Source organism: Staurois parvus, unplaced genomic scaffold (assembly GCF_062004578.1).
Source record: "Staurois parvus isolate SC_StPar_1 unplaced genomic scaffold, SC_StPar_1.0 ptg000646l, whole genome shotgun sequence".
NCBI lineage: Eukaryota > Metazoa > Chordata > Amphibia > Anura > Ranidae > Staurois > Staurois parvus.
The window spans coordinates 41,353-55,168 of NW_028318442.1; the positions used below are offsets into that span (position 1 = coordinate 41,353).

The following is a 13,816-nucleotide window of genomic DNA, read 5'->3' on the forward strand; positions in this document are numbered from 1 at the left end:
GCCAGAGATGTGTGTTTTACTTCTTGCCACCTGTTTTTCCACTTTTTATTCACCAATGCGCTGTAATATAATGGCTGTGAAGTGAATAGGAAGGCTGCAGGAGTCATTGCAGTCTATGGAGAAAAATAAGTCAGCGGTAAGCTGGTTAAGGATCAGAAATCATGCAGCCTTTTCATTTTGAGCTTAGCGGAAATCATGCAGCCTGTTCATTTTGAGTGTATTGGAAATTATGCAGCCTGTTCATTCTGAGCGTATTGGAAATCATGCAGCCTGTTCATTTTGAGCGTATTGGAAATCGTGCAGCCTGTTCATTTTGAGCTTAGCAGAAATCGTGCAGCCTGTTCATTTTGAGCTTAGCAGAAATCGTGCAGCCTGTTCATTTTGAGCTTAGCAGAAATCATGCAGCCTGTTCATTTTGAGCTTAGCAGAAATCATGCAGCCTGTTCATTTTGAGCGTATTGGAAATCGTGCAGCCGGTTAATTTTGAGCTTAGCAGAAATCATGCAGCCTGTTCATTTTGAGCGTATTGGAAATCGTGCAGCCTGTTCATTTTGAGCTTAGCAGAAATCATGCAACTGTTCATTTTGAGCGTATCGGAAAACGTGCAGCCTGTTCATTCTGAGCTTATCAGATATCGTGTAACTGTTCATTTTGAGCGTATCGGGAATCGTGCAGCCTGTTAATTCTGAGCTTATTGGAAATCATGCAGCCTGTTAATTCTGAGCTTATTGGAAATCGTGCAGCCTGTTCATTCTGAGCTTATTGGAAATCGTGCAGCCGGTTCATTCTGAGCTTATCGGAAATCGTGCAGCCTGTTCATTCTGAGCTTATCGGATATCGTGTAACTGTTCAATTGAGCATATCAGGAATCGTGAAGTCTGTTCATTTTGAGCTTTGCAGAAATCCTGCAGCCTGTTCATTTTGAGCTTAGCGGAAATCATGCAGCCTGTTCATTCTGAGCTTAGCGGAAATCGTGCAGCCTGTTCATTCTGAGCTTAGCGGAAATCGTGCAGCCTGTTCATTCTGAGCTTATCGGAAATCGTGCAGCCTGTTCATTCTGAGCTTATCGGATATCGTGCAACTGTTCATTTTGAGCTTTGCAGAAATCCTGCAGCCTGTTCATTTTGAGCTTTGCAGAAATCCTGCAGCCTGTTCATTTTGAGCTTTGCAGAAATCCTGCAGCCTGTTCATTTTGAGCTTTGCAGAAATCCTGCAGCCTGTTCATTTTGAGCTTTGCAGAAATCCTGCAGCCTGTTCATTTTGAGCTTTGCAGAAATCCTGCAGCCTGTTCATTTTGAGCTTTGCAGAAATCCTGCAGCCTGTTCATTTTGAGCTTTGCAGAAATCCTGCAGCCTGTTCATTTTGAGCTTTGCAGAAATCCTGCAGCCTGTTCATTTTGAGCTTTGCAGAAATCCTGCAGCCTGTTCATTTTGAGCTTTGCAGAAATCCTGCAGCCTGTTCATTTTGAGCTTTGCAGAAATCCTGCAGCCTGTTCATTTTGAGCTTTGCAGAAATCCTGCAGCCTGTTCATTTTGAGCTTTGCAGAAATCCTGCAGCCTGTTCATTTTGAGCTTTGCAGAAATCCTGCAGCCTGTTCATTTTGAGCTTTGCAGAAATCCTGCAGCCTGTTCATTTTGAGCTTTGCAGAAATCCTGCAGCCTGTTCATTTTGAGCTTTGCAGAAATCCTGCAGCCTGTTCATTTTGAGCTTTGCAGAAATCCTGCAGCCTGTTCATTTTGAGCTTTGCAGAAATCCTGCAGCCTGTTCATTTTGAGCTTTGCAGAAATCCTGCAGCCTGTTCATTTTGAGCTTTGCAGAAATCCTGCAGCCTGTTCATTTTGAGCTTTGCAGAAATCCTGCAGCCTGTTCATTTTGAGCTTTGCAGAAATCCTGCAGCCTGTTCATTTTGAGCTTAGCGGAAATCATGCAGCCTGTTCATTCTGAGCTTATCTCCCAATTAGAGCATGTCTGGAATGTATGCATGGTAGCACAAGGACAATTCAGGTAAAATAAGCAGGGGCACAACTCCTACAATCATACAAAATTGCTTCACACACAGAAGAAGCTCAGATCCTGATTTTCTCAGCAGTAACCCTAGAAGGTCATATCTTAAGCTGGCCTTACATTATACAATTTTCTTATTCAGTTTCCTTTATTTCCTTTCACCTATGTAGGGCAACAGCCTGCCTGATTGCATAGCAATTGAATGTGTTTAGGTTTGACCTTATACTACATGTAAAATTGTACAAGAAATTTGCGTAATGTATGGCCAGCTTTAGGAACATTGCCTTGGAAGTAGTAACAGGTTCTCTTGGTTCTCGCAGGCATCTAGAAGCAGAGAGTTGCGTGTAAGTTTTGTACGGCGATGCGTTCTCCTGGACTCGTCTTGGTGCGCCGTCTCTGTAAACGGCGAGATCTCATCACAGCTGTATGGAGTAATCTGTTCTGCTTCACTGGCCGGGAATGAAAAATGGGACAATGGAGCTGGGGGCTCCGAATGAAGCCGGCATCTGTATTTAAGGGAGAAGTGGCTCGCATTTTTACTAAGGATTATTCTTCAAGCTATTGTTGTCACATGTAGCCGAATATAATAGGACTTCCTGATGGTCATTGGCATATTACATGACCGGGTTAGCACCCCTGCTGTATGACTGCCAAGGTAAGCTTAGTGATCCTTTAGTTACAAACTATACATAGAAATAATTTCTTCTTTTTGAAGTTGGTATAAACCTCATCACTTCATTCACATATACAGGGCTGTGGATAAGGGGGTACCACCAGTCGTCCTGTACAGGGCCCAGGCAGCTAGGTGAATCGGATGTGGTCAGGGAGGGTGATCGGCACGGAAGGGGCAATTACTGGAACCGATCCCCTGTAGGGCTCTCTCTGCAGAAGCTGAAAGCCGTCTTCTTCTCCTCTCCCTCCCGCTGGCAGCTGCTGCAGAGAGAGTCCTACAGGGGATCGGTTCTAGTAATTGCCCCCCGCCCCACCCATCATCCTCCCTTTGCACCATACGTTGCCCCCACCCCCACAATGCTACCAGCTTCCCTCCTCTCCTTTCCACTGGAAGCTGCAAGCACATAATAGGATCCTTAAGGATGCAGAGTGTTGAAAAGGCCCCGTAAATATGTCACATTTACCACCCCCTTAGTTTCCTGAATGAGCACAATGAATTATCAGTACTGATCATTCACTGTGTTCATTCATAACGGAAGCATAGTAAACTGTTTTGTGTTTTTTTGTTTTTTTTAAGGGGGGGGGGGGCTTGTCATGTATGGGGTCCCGTGGTTTCTATCAGCAGCCCTGCTCATGTAAGCTTTAATATCATGCCATCTCAAATGCCATTTGCAGTATTTTGAACTACAGCTTTTCTGAAAATAATCTCTGGTGATCCTACCATGAAGATCTTTGTGCAGGGGCTTGCTGTTACAGGGTGACAACACTCTGTCCCTGACTCCTAATTGTGCTACTCCATTGTCACTCTGTGACAGGCGCTTCCACTGGACACTACAAATGACTGTTTCAACAAACATTATACAGGTATGGTCCACTTTTGTCAGGATCAGGACTCCCGCCTTAAGAAATGCCATGCAGACATCACTGGAGCTCCTTGTACAGGGACTTCCTGTTGTAGGGTGACAACACTCTGTCCTTGTCTCCCAATCCTGATCTCTTGTTGTCACCCCCATCACAGAGACTTCCAATCGAGTGTACAGGTGCCTGTGTCAATACACATTACCCAGACACGGTCCGCTGTTACCGTTAGGAGACCCATTTTGAGAAATGCCATCACTGGAGCGCATATGGACAGGACGTGGCTGCAAAGAGATGGCAGGAGATCAACAGCATTGAGATGTAACAAGAGCTGAAAATGTATTTATTGAAACAAAAGCATGACTAAATGTTCAGTTCCATCTGTGCAAATTTCACCGGGTCATCTGCGTGCGGTCACCTTCCAGTGAGCGATCATGTTTGGGTGGAGCTGACATTTGGAGAGAAGAGACGGTGGCATTTTTTTCCCTGTAATCTCTTCAACCAAGAATTGCCATGCCTCTTCTACTCTCTCATTTGTCACGCTGATTATCATCCTAATCTTCCCATCATATCGCCCTCTCGCCCCCTCCTCGCCCGTCCTGGCTCCATGTCAGGTGACTCATCCTTCCTTTGTTACATTGTTTGAATTTGGAACAAAGCTGGACAGTTACATTGTGGCGTTAGGAACAAAGATGAAGTCGGGATTCAGTAATCTTCTGGGATGGTGCAGAGAGCTGTGTGCGCTACCAGAGATTTTGGAAAATTGTATTTGAATCGTTGGCGCCATGCGTACTGAGCCTTCCTCTCTCCCCTTGTGTGCTCCTGCTCTGCGCCAACCGCATCCATTGTAAAAGTCCACCTGAGTGGCAATGCCATTGTAGGCGAGGTTCACAGGAGCAAAACTTGCCGCTTTCCTGCAACGCACAGAAATGTGGCCCTTTTGCAGATGCACAGCGGTGCCATAATTCTTAATGGGCACCCCCACGAATCTGGGAACGCATGTTAGCACGTGATTTCTCAAACGGGATCAGTGACTTCTTCGGAGCGTTTTTCATGAGTCGGGCCGCCCATTGAAATGAATGTTCTGCCCTAAATGCGATTCATGGAAAAAAGCAGAACCGCACGTGTACACACGCACACTGGGATACCTGCATTCTGTGTGTTTCCCGCACTGCGTACAAAACGCACTGTACTTGCGATCTACAGTGGGTGTTGACTTAATGACACCCCAAACGCAGTGCGTTTGCCTGCACTGGATTACGTGGTACAGTAGTACAATTCCATCCAGTTGCTGTGCGTTTTGTAAAGTAGTGGTACAGCCCAATGCTATTTCGCACTGCACCTGGATCGCATGTGAATCGAACATTCCTGTGCGATTCATGGGGTGAACCGGCCCTAAAGGACAACGAATCTGCCCCAAAGTGTGAGGGTTCTTTTTATTTGCAAAAGTATTCAAACCCCCCACCCCCTTAACTTGGCATTAGCATTGCTTTAGGTGAGATTTTATATCATTTTAAAACTTCCTTTTGTTTTTTTGTGACCCAAACATTAAAGTTAAACCTACTCCCTTGACAAAGCCTTTATCTGCTTTTGTTTTCAGAAGCGTAGCACTGTATTTGTTCAGGCATCATCCAGAGTCACCATCCTTCATGATCATGTAAATCCTGGTGCCTGTGTTCACAAACATCTGATACAGATCAGCCCCTGCTACAGCCTCTCACCTTGTGACTTGCTACAAAGTTACAATGTTGCAGTCTGGTCACTGGTGGAAAGGAGACTGAGGAAATGCTTCCCCCTGCCTGCAGCAGACTGATCACTAGGTGGAGGGGAGAGCAGACTGAGGAAATGCTTCCCTCTGCCTGCAGCAGACTGATCACTGGGTGAAGGGGAGAGTAGACTGAGGAAATGCTTCCCTCTGCCTGCAGCAGACTGATCACTGGGTGAAGGGGAGAGTAGACTGAGGAAATGCTTCCCTCTGCCTGCAGCAGACTGATCACCGGGTGGAGGGGAGAGCAGACTGAGGAAATGCTTCCCTCTGCCTGCAGCAGACTGATCACCGGGTGGAGGGGAGAGCAGACTGAGGAAATGCTTCCCTCTGCCTGCAGCAGACTGATCACTGGGTGGAGGGGAGAGTAGACTGAGGAAATGCTTCCCTCTGCCTGCAGCAGACTGATCACTGGGTGGAGGGGAGAGTAGACTGAGGAAATGCTTCCCTCTGCCTGCAGCAGACTGATCACCGGGTGGAGGGGAGAGTAGACTGAGGAAATGCTTCCCTCTGCCTGCAGCAGACTGATCACCGGGTGGAGGGGAGAGTAGACTGAGGAAATGCTTCCCTCTGCCTGCAGCAGACTGATCACTGGGTGGAGGGGAGAGTAGACTGAGGAAATGCTTCCTCCTGCAGCAGATTGATGACATCATTTCAGCCTAGGCAAAGCCACTAAACTGGAGCCAAGCTGACAAGGCCAAAGTGCCCCCCATGGACTGCTGACTTTTTCAACAGTAGATCAGTAGATGTGGCAGATCCTGATATTTTGATGGTTCCATCTTGCTGTGGTGCCCAAGGCAGCAGCCTTGTCTGTTCACCCCTTGGCTCATCTCTGCTCAGTGACTGGGAGTGGGTAGTGAGCGTGTTTTGTGTTATGACTTTTACTGAAGTCAGTATTTGCATACTATGCGTTTCTGGTCTCTGGGGCTTCAGAGCTGAAGGTGGACAGCTGGAGGTGGGGGACACCCCACAAGGACTGTTCATTATCATTATACACAATGCGGCATCAACCAGAATTCCTGTGCAGTGCGTTCTTGCCTTGTTAGTCTGCTTTACATGGAATGCCTTTTAATAATGGTTTTATTTTAAATGATTTTAATTCTAGTATTCCATTTTTCAAAGCATGCACTTTGCTCTGCGCTGTGAAAGTACGGTATGGATTTTACAAGCCGTCCTGCTCGTCTGCTCTGCTGATTGCGTTTAATGAAAGAGCCCCACAGGAAATCCAAAAGAGAAACCTAATTGTTTAAGTAAGGAACATTGTAATTATGGAATATGTAATCTCCGGCATCGGGGCTGGAAGCTGCTGAACTGGAAAAACTGTGCGAGCCGGCAAAAGGCTTGGTGGTGGAGGAGACCTGTATGAGATTCACCTAATGGAGGTCTTCCTGAAGAGACACATAAATGGTCACTCCACTTAAAGGTAACACCTCAATCAGTGGTGGCTCTTCCTGTCTCTGAGGGCCCCAACAGTCTCAACCCTGCCAGGTTCCTTTGGTTTTGTAGGCCATGTGAGAGGTTAGGCAGAGTTAGGGAAGCCTGGACACGTTGCATGTTGTCCTCTTTCATGTTTGTAAGTCATCTTTGTCATTGCTTGCAAGCCTAAGAGATAGAGGAGGCCTTAACTGTGGCCCTTGACATCACCTAAGGGCAGCACATAACAATCAGTATGCTTATTGCTACAGAGGACTTTCAGAGACTGCAGACCTTCTACAGGAAATAATGGTCAGAGACTTGGGACGTGCTGCATGAGGCTAGAGGAGAACCCTTCTATTGCTCCTTTACAAGTCAAAGCTCATGATAATGCTTACAGTTGATGGGGTTCAGGGGCTGCACAACAAGTACCAAAGGGCTGCATGAACCCAGCTCCTGGGGCACTCATTTGAACCTTTTACATATCAATGTTCCCAATCTTGGCACAGATTGGTGGAGTCCAAAGGCTGCACAAGTACCAAAGGGTGGCATGTGGTGCTCAGATCACAGGTTGGGAACCAGAGTCCTACATTGTATATCTGGATTCCCAAATCCCTAAACCCAGCTCCTGGCCACTTGTTTGACCATTTTCAAGTCAATTTTCCCAATCATGCTTCAGATTGGTGGGCTCCTAGGGCTGCACAAGTGCCTTGGGTCACAAGTTGGGCACCAGGGCCCTACATTGTTTATCTGGATTCCAATGATCCCTAAACTCAGCTTCAGGGACTCTCGTTTGACCCTTTACAGATCAGTGTTCTCAAACATGCTACAGATTGGTGGGATCCATAGGGCTGCACAGCAAGTACCAAAGGGTAGAGTCACAAGTTGGGCACCAGGGCCCTACATTGTTTATCTGGATTCCAAGATCCCTAAACCCAGCTTCAGGAGAGGTCATTTGACCCTTTACAAGTCAATGTTCCAAAACATATTACAGATTGGTGGGTTCCATAGGGCTGCACAACAAGTACCAGGGGGTGGTATGTGGCCCTCAGATCAGAAGTACCAAAAAGGATGCAAGTGGATATCAAATCACAAGTTGGGCATCAGGGCCCTACGTTTTTCTGGATTCCCAAATCCCTAAATCCAGCTCCTGGGATAGTCAGAATACATCTTCGGAGGAATAATGCTAGTGTGTACTAGCCAGGGGTGGACTGACCATTAGAGCACTCGGGCACTGCCCAAGGGCCCAGGGTCAGTAGGGGGCCCCATGAAATGCCCCTGGTACCTTTTTTGTAGGCTTTTTTGGGTGTGCTTTGAGTGTGGTCAATGACACAGGGGCCCCATGATCCCCTATTGCCCGGGGACCCCATGAGTTGTCAGGTCTCCCCTGGTACTAGCCCTAGGAGAAGAAGTGTTATACCCACCTCTTCGGTAGCCTGTGCTTTCTACCGTCTCTCCCTTCCAGATTTGCAGCTTATGAAACTTCCTGGAGTGATGTTATACCTGTGTCCCCCACCGCTTGCCATAATGCCTCCCCTACATTGCTGTTGAGACTTGTTGTGCCATAAGAGTCAGAAGAATGAACCACGGCATGCAGTGGAAGACACAGGCATGCAACACTTCTGTACGTGTCAAATGCTATAGAAGCAGATGGGAAGTAGAAGAGAAGTGCTGGATCTCTTGAAATAGTAAATGTTCTGCAGTGTAGAGAGAAGGATTTCTCTGTAGGCTTCTCTCCCAGAAGTGGTGGCCTAAGGTTGGCTCTTTGTTCAGTTTGGGATTAGATGCGCAAGAAGAAAAGCGACAAAAGCAGAAGTCCAAATTTTGATTTTATTCGGACTCTTGTATCGTAAAAATCCAACTCGAAGATTCAATAGGTCATCTTCATCAGGGTTACATATTATACATACAAATTATGATCAGTATACAGTGTTGACTAGTGTGTAAGTGGCATAGGCCAGCCGATCTCAGCCAGGGCTCCTCCAGAGAGCGGTTCCTTGAGCTGTAGGTGATTAACCTCCCATTTGACGATGCCGGGAGAGATCCAGAACCAGCACCACTTGGCACAGCCAGTAGTATGACACCAGTTATCTCTTTAGCCATCTGTAAAGAGGACATTGTGACCAACACTGTATGGGTTACATTCTTTATATTGACCACCAATGTGAAATGTATTCTTGCCCCAGTCTTCTCTCCACCCCTGTTAGGTTTTTATTGCTGTCTGTGTCCCCATTAGGGAGTTTCACCGTCTCTATTTGTCCTGCTTACTGTTAATACCGAAAGTAAAAGAAAATCCTAAATTTTGGAATGTCACCAGAACTGTAATAGATTGGAAATCTTCCAATAGAGACAGTAGTTCTGATGGCAGACAGGGATTCCCTCACTTTGAAGGGATTTCTTCTCAGTTCCTTTTGGCTATATATACAGTCAGGTCCATAAATATTGGGACATCGACACAATTCTAACATTTTTGGCTCTATAAACCACCACCATGGATTTGAAATGAAACGAACAAGATGTGCTTTAACTGCAGACTGTCAGCTTTAATTTGAGGGTATTTACATCCAAATCAGGTGAACGGTGTAGGAATTACAACAGTTTGCATATGTGCCTCCCACTTGTTAAGGGACCAAAAGTAATGGGACAGAATAATAATCATAAATCAAATTTTCACTTTTTAATACTTGGTTGCAAATCCTTTGCAGTCAATTACAGCCTGAAGTGTGGAACGCATAGACATCACCAGACGCTGGGTTTCATCCCTGGTGATGCTCTGCCAGGCCTCTACTGCAACTGTCTTCAGTTCCTGCTTGTTCTTGGGGCATTTTCCCTTCAGTTTTGTCTTCAGCAAGTGAAATGCATGCTCAATCGGATTCAGGTCAGGTGATTGACTTGGCCATTGCATAACATTCCACTTCTTTTCCCTTAAAAAAACTCTTTGGTTGGTTTTGCAGTCTGCTTTGGGTCATTGTCCATCTGCACTGTGAAGCGTCCAATGAGTTATGAAGCATTTGGCTGAATATGAGCAGATAATATTCCCGAAACACTTCAGAATTCATCCTGCTGCTTTTGTCAGCAGTCACATCATCAATAAATACAAGAGAACCAGTTCCATTGGCAGCCATACATGCCCACGCCATGACACTACCACCACCATGCTTCACTGATGAGGTGGTATGCTTAGGATCATGAGCAGTTCCTTTCCTTCTCCATACTCTTCTCTTCCCATCACTCTGGTACAAGTTGATGTCGGTCTCATCTGTCCATAGGATGTTGTTCCAGAACTGTGAAGGCTTTTTTACATGTCGTTTGGCAAACTCTAATCTGGCCTTCCTGTTTTTGAGGCTCACCAATGGTTTCCATCTTGTGGTGAACCCTCTGTATTCACTCTGGTGAAGTCTTCTCTTGATTGGTGACTTTGACACACATACACCTACCTCCTGGAGAGTGTTCTTGATCTGGCCAACTGTTGTGAAGGGTGTTTTCTTCACCAGGGAAAGAATTCTTCGGTCATCCACCACAGTTGTTTTCCGTGGTCTTCCGGGTCTTTTGGTGTTGCTGAGCTCACCGGTGCGTTCCTTCTTTTTAAGAATGTTTCAAACAGTTGTTTTGGACACGCCTAATGTTTTTGCTATCTCTCTGATGGGTTTGTTTTGTTTTTTCAGCCTAATGATGGCTTGCTTCACTGATAGTGACAGCTCTTTGGATCTCATCTTGAGAGTTGACAGCAACAGATTCCATAGCACTCTTGAAATGAACTCTGGACCTTTTATCTGCTCATTGTAATTGGGATAATGAGGGAATAACACACACCTGGCTATGGAACAGCTGAAAAACCAATTGTCCCATTACTTTTGGTCCCTTAACAAGTGAGAGGCACATATGCAAACTGTTGTAATTCCTACACCGTTCACCTGATTTGGATGTAAATACCCTCAAATTAAAGCTGACAGTCTGCAGTTAAAGCACATCTTGTTCGTTTCATTTCAAATCCATTGTGGCGGTGTATAGAGCCAAAAATGTTAGAATTGTGTCGATGTCCCAATATTTATGGACCTGACTGTAAATTCCAGGCCAATGGCTAAATACACACTGAAATGATTTTATATGTCAAAGGATTTGTCATTTTCCTTGACTACAGCTGTGATTCATGCACCTCTACCAGATAGCACAGCCAGGAGCTACAATGCAGTATGATCACTGGAGGAGGAGAGACTGAGGAAATGCTTTGTCCTGCCTGCAGCAGACTGATGACATCATCTCAGTCTTGGCAAAGACACTAGACTGGAGCTCAAGGGCAGCTTGTTATTGATAAAAGGTGGAGATTTTATTGAAAAATGATACAGTTAATGGAAATTGGGACATGTCAGGAAGAGGGGCGGACTGACAACTCATGGGGCCCCCGGGCACTAGGGGATCATGGGGACCCTGTGTCCTCGCCCACACCCAAAAAAGGCTATGAAAGGTACCAGGGGAATCTCATGGGGCCCCCTACTGACCCCAGGCCCTCGGGCAGTGCCAGAATTCCCAAATGGTCAGTCCACCCCTGGTCAGGAATTTATTGATGGAGATTTTTAAAGTTACTGACAGGTCCTCTTTAAAATCATTAAATCATTTGAAAAATAGTGATCTGTAAACTGAAGTTTTTTGTTTGTTTTTTTAACCACCCACAAAAGCTAATGAAGAAAAAGATTCAGGTTGAAGTGCAGGAAATGTGATTCCCAATGGTTCTTCTTGCTCAGTGGTCACCTCTATAGTCTATAGGTGACCTGTCAGTGTATGGGGCCTCTGGTATGTAGTTGGTCTAATTGGAGGAATTGATGGATGGTATGAATTCGGCATCAGCCTCTTTTATAACGTCTCGGCAGCCTTGATTTGAATATATTTTTATCCGGGGAGCGGATTAAACAGACAGATTTAGAATATCGGCATTCGGGGAGGGAGCCGGCCTGTTAGGAAGAGCGCTTAGACGTTCTCCAGGGATCTATATTGACTTTAGAAATTCTCGTTTATTTTGCATTTCAATAATTCTTCCACATATGACGCCGCCGGCAAAATCCCATCTTCAGAACCTCAATGTGTCATGTGTCCGGGGTCTGTGTCTGCTGTGAAAGTGTTGGCTTACGTCCCTTTTATTGGAGGAAAATGTGACACCGACTTCTGCCTCGCCTCCTATATTGCAACTAATGTAAGTCTGTTTTATATCAGTGGCTGCGTAGATATAATTGCTCTCGAAAAATAGATTATATTATACAGGAGTGACATCACCGCTGTCCAGATATACGCCATATTGCCAAACGTATTGGTCGGCCGGCCTTTCCACGCACATGAACTTTAATGGCCCCCCAGTCTTGGTCCGTAGGGTTCAATATTGAGTTGGCCCCGCCCTTTGCAGCTATAACAGCTTCAACTCTTCTGGGAAGGCCGTCCACAAGGTTTAGGAGGGTGTCTATGGGAAGGTTGGACCATTCTTCCAGAAGCACATTTGTCAGGTCAGGCACTGATGTCGGGGGAGGAGGCCTGGCTCACAGTCTCCGCTCTAATTCATCCCAAAGGTGTTCTATGGGGTTGAGGTCAGGACTCTGTGCAGGACAGTCAAGTTCCTCCACCCCAAACTGGCTCCTCCATGTCTTTATGGACCTTGCTTTGTGCACTGGTGTGCAGTCATGTTGGAACAGGAAGGGGCCATCCCCAAACTCTTCCCACAAAGTTGGGAGCATGAATACGTCCAAAATGTCTTGGTATGCTGACACCTTAAGAATTCCCTTCACTGGAACTAGGGGGCCAAGCCAAACTTGAGGAAAAACCCCATACCATAATCCCCCCTCCACCAAACTTTACACTTGGCACAATGCAGTCAGGCAAGTACCATTCTCATGGCAACTGCCAAACCCAGACACATCCATCGGATTGCCAGACAGAGAAGCGTGATTGGTCACTCCAGAGAACCTGTCTCCACTGCTCTAGAGTCCAGTGGCGCCGTGCTTTACACCACGGTATCTGCCGCTTTGCATTGCACTTGGTGATGTAAGGCTTGGATGCAGCTGCTCGGCCATGGAAACCCATTCCATGAAGCTCTCTACGCACTGTTGTTGTGCTAATCTGAAGGCCACACCAAGTTTGGAGGTCTTTAGCTATTGACTCTGCAGACAGCTGGCGAATGCGCTGACCCCGCTCTGTCATTTTGGCCCCCACAGAGCCCTGAACTCAACATCATCATGGAGTCTGTCTGGGATTACATGAAGACACAGAAGGATATGAGGCAGCCGACATCCACAGATCTGTGGTTAGCTCTCCAAGATGTTTTGAACAACCAACCTGCCGAGTTCCTTCAAAAACTGTGTGCAAGTTCACCTAGAAAAATTGATGATGGTCTGAAGCCAAAGTATTGTACATCAAATATTGGTTTGATTTTTCTTCTGTTCACTTAGGCTCCATGCACACCAGCTTTTTTTTTTTAAGCTAAAAAAATGCTGGATAAAAACTGCTGGTAATAGCGTTTTTTAGTAGCATTTCAGTGGTGTTTAGGAGCATTCGTGTTTTATTAGCATTTTTTACAGTACATGTAGGGGGAAAAAAGCTAGAAAAAGCTGTTAGGAGCATTTTAGTAGCATTTAGTGTTTTTTTTTTTTGTTTTTTTTTTCTGCTGGAGAAATGCCAAAAACTTTACAAAAGCAATTTTTTTTCTGCTCCTAAAAGCTGAAGCTTGAAAAACGCTACTAGCCTAAAATAGTGTGCATGGACACACAGGATAACACTAGGGGCAGAAAAAGATGCTGGTGTGCATGGAGCCTAACTTTGCATTTTGTAAATTGATAAAAATCAACGATTAAAATATGTTTTTGGAATCATTCTTACTTCACAGCATTTCTTCACACCTGTGCACAGTATTGTAGGTTATATTCTACACGTGTGACATCACCACTCTCCAGATATAGGTACGGCATATATGACGGTGTCGGTGTCCTGTCTTCCCTCTGTTGTTGGCAGGCTGTGTTCTATGTTGGCACGTCACTGTCTGTTATGATTCAGCGCGCCGTTTGGCAGTTCGCAGTCCTCCTGCTGCTCCGTCATATTTTGCTATCTTGTTACTTCCGGCGGGAT

At 45.8% G+C, this 13,816-nt stretch overlaps 1 protein-coding gene across 2 annotated transcripts in view; it reads left to right on the forward strand.

Annotated features, from left to right (window-relative positions):
• The window catches only part of KIAA0513 (KIAA0513 ortholog), an 87,734-nt gene that overhangs the window by 6,391 nt on the left and 67,527 nt on the right, over positions 1-13,816 (forward strand). The gene's annotated exons all lie outside the window — the stretch shown is intronic.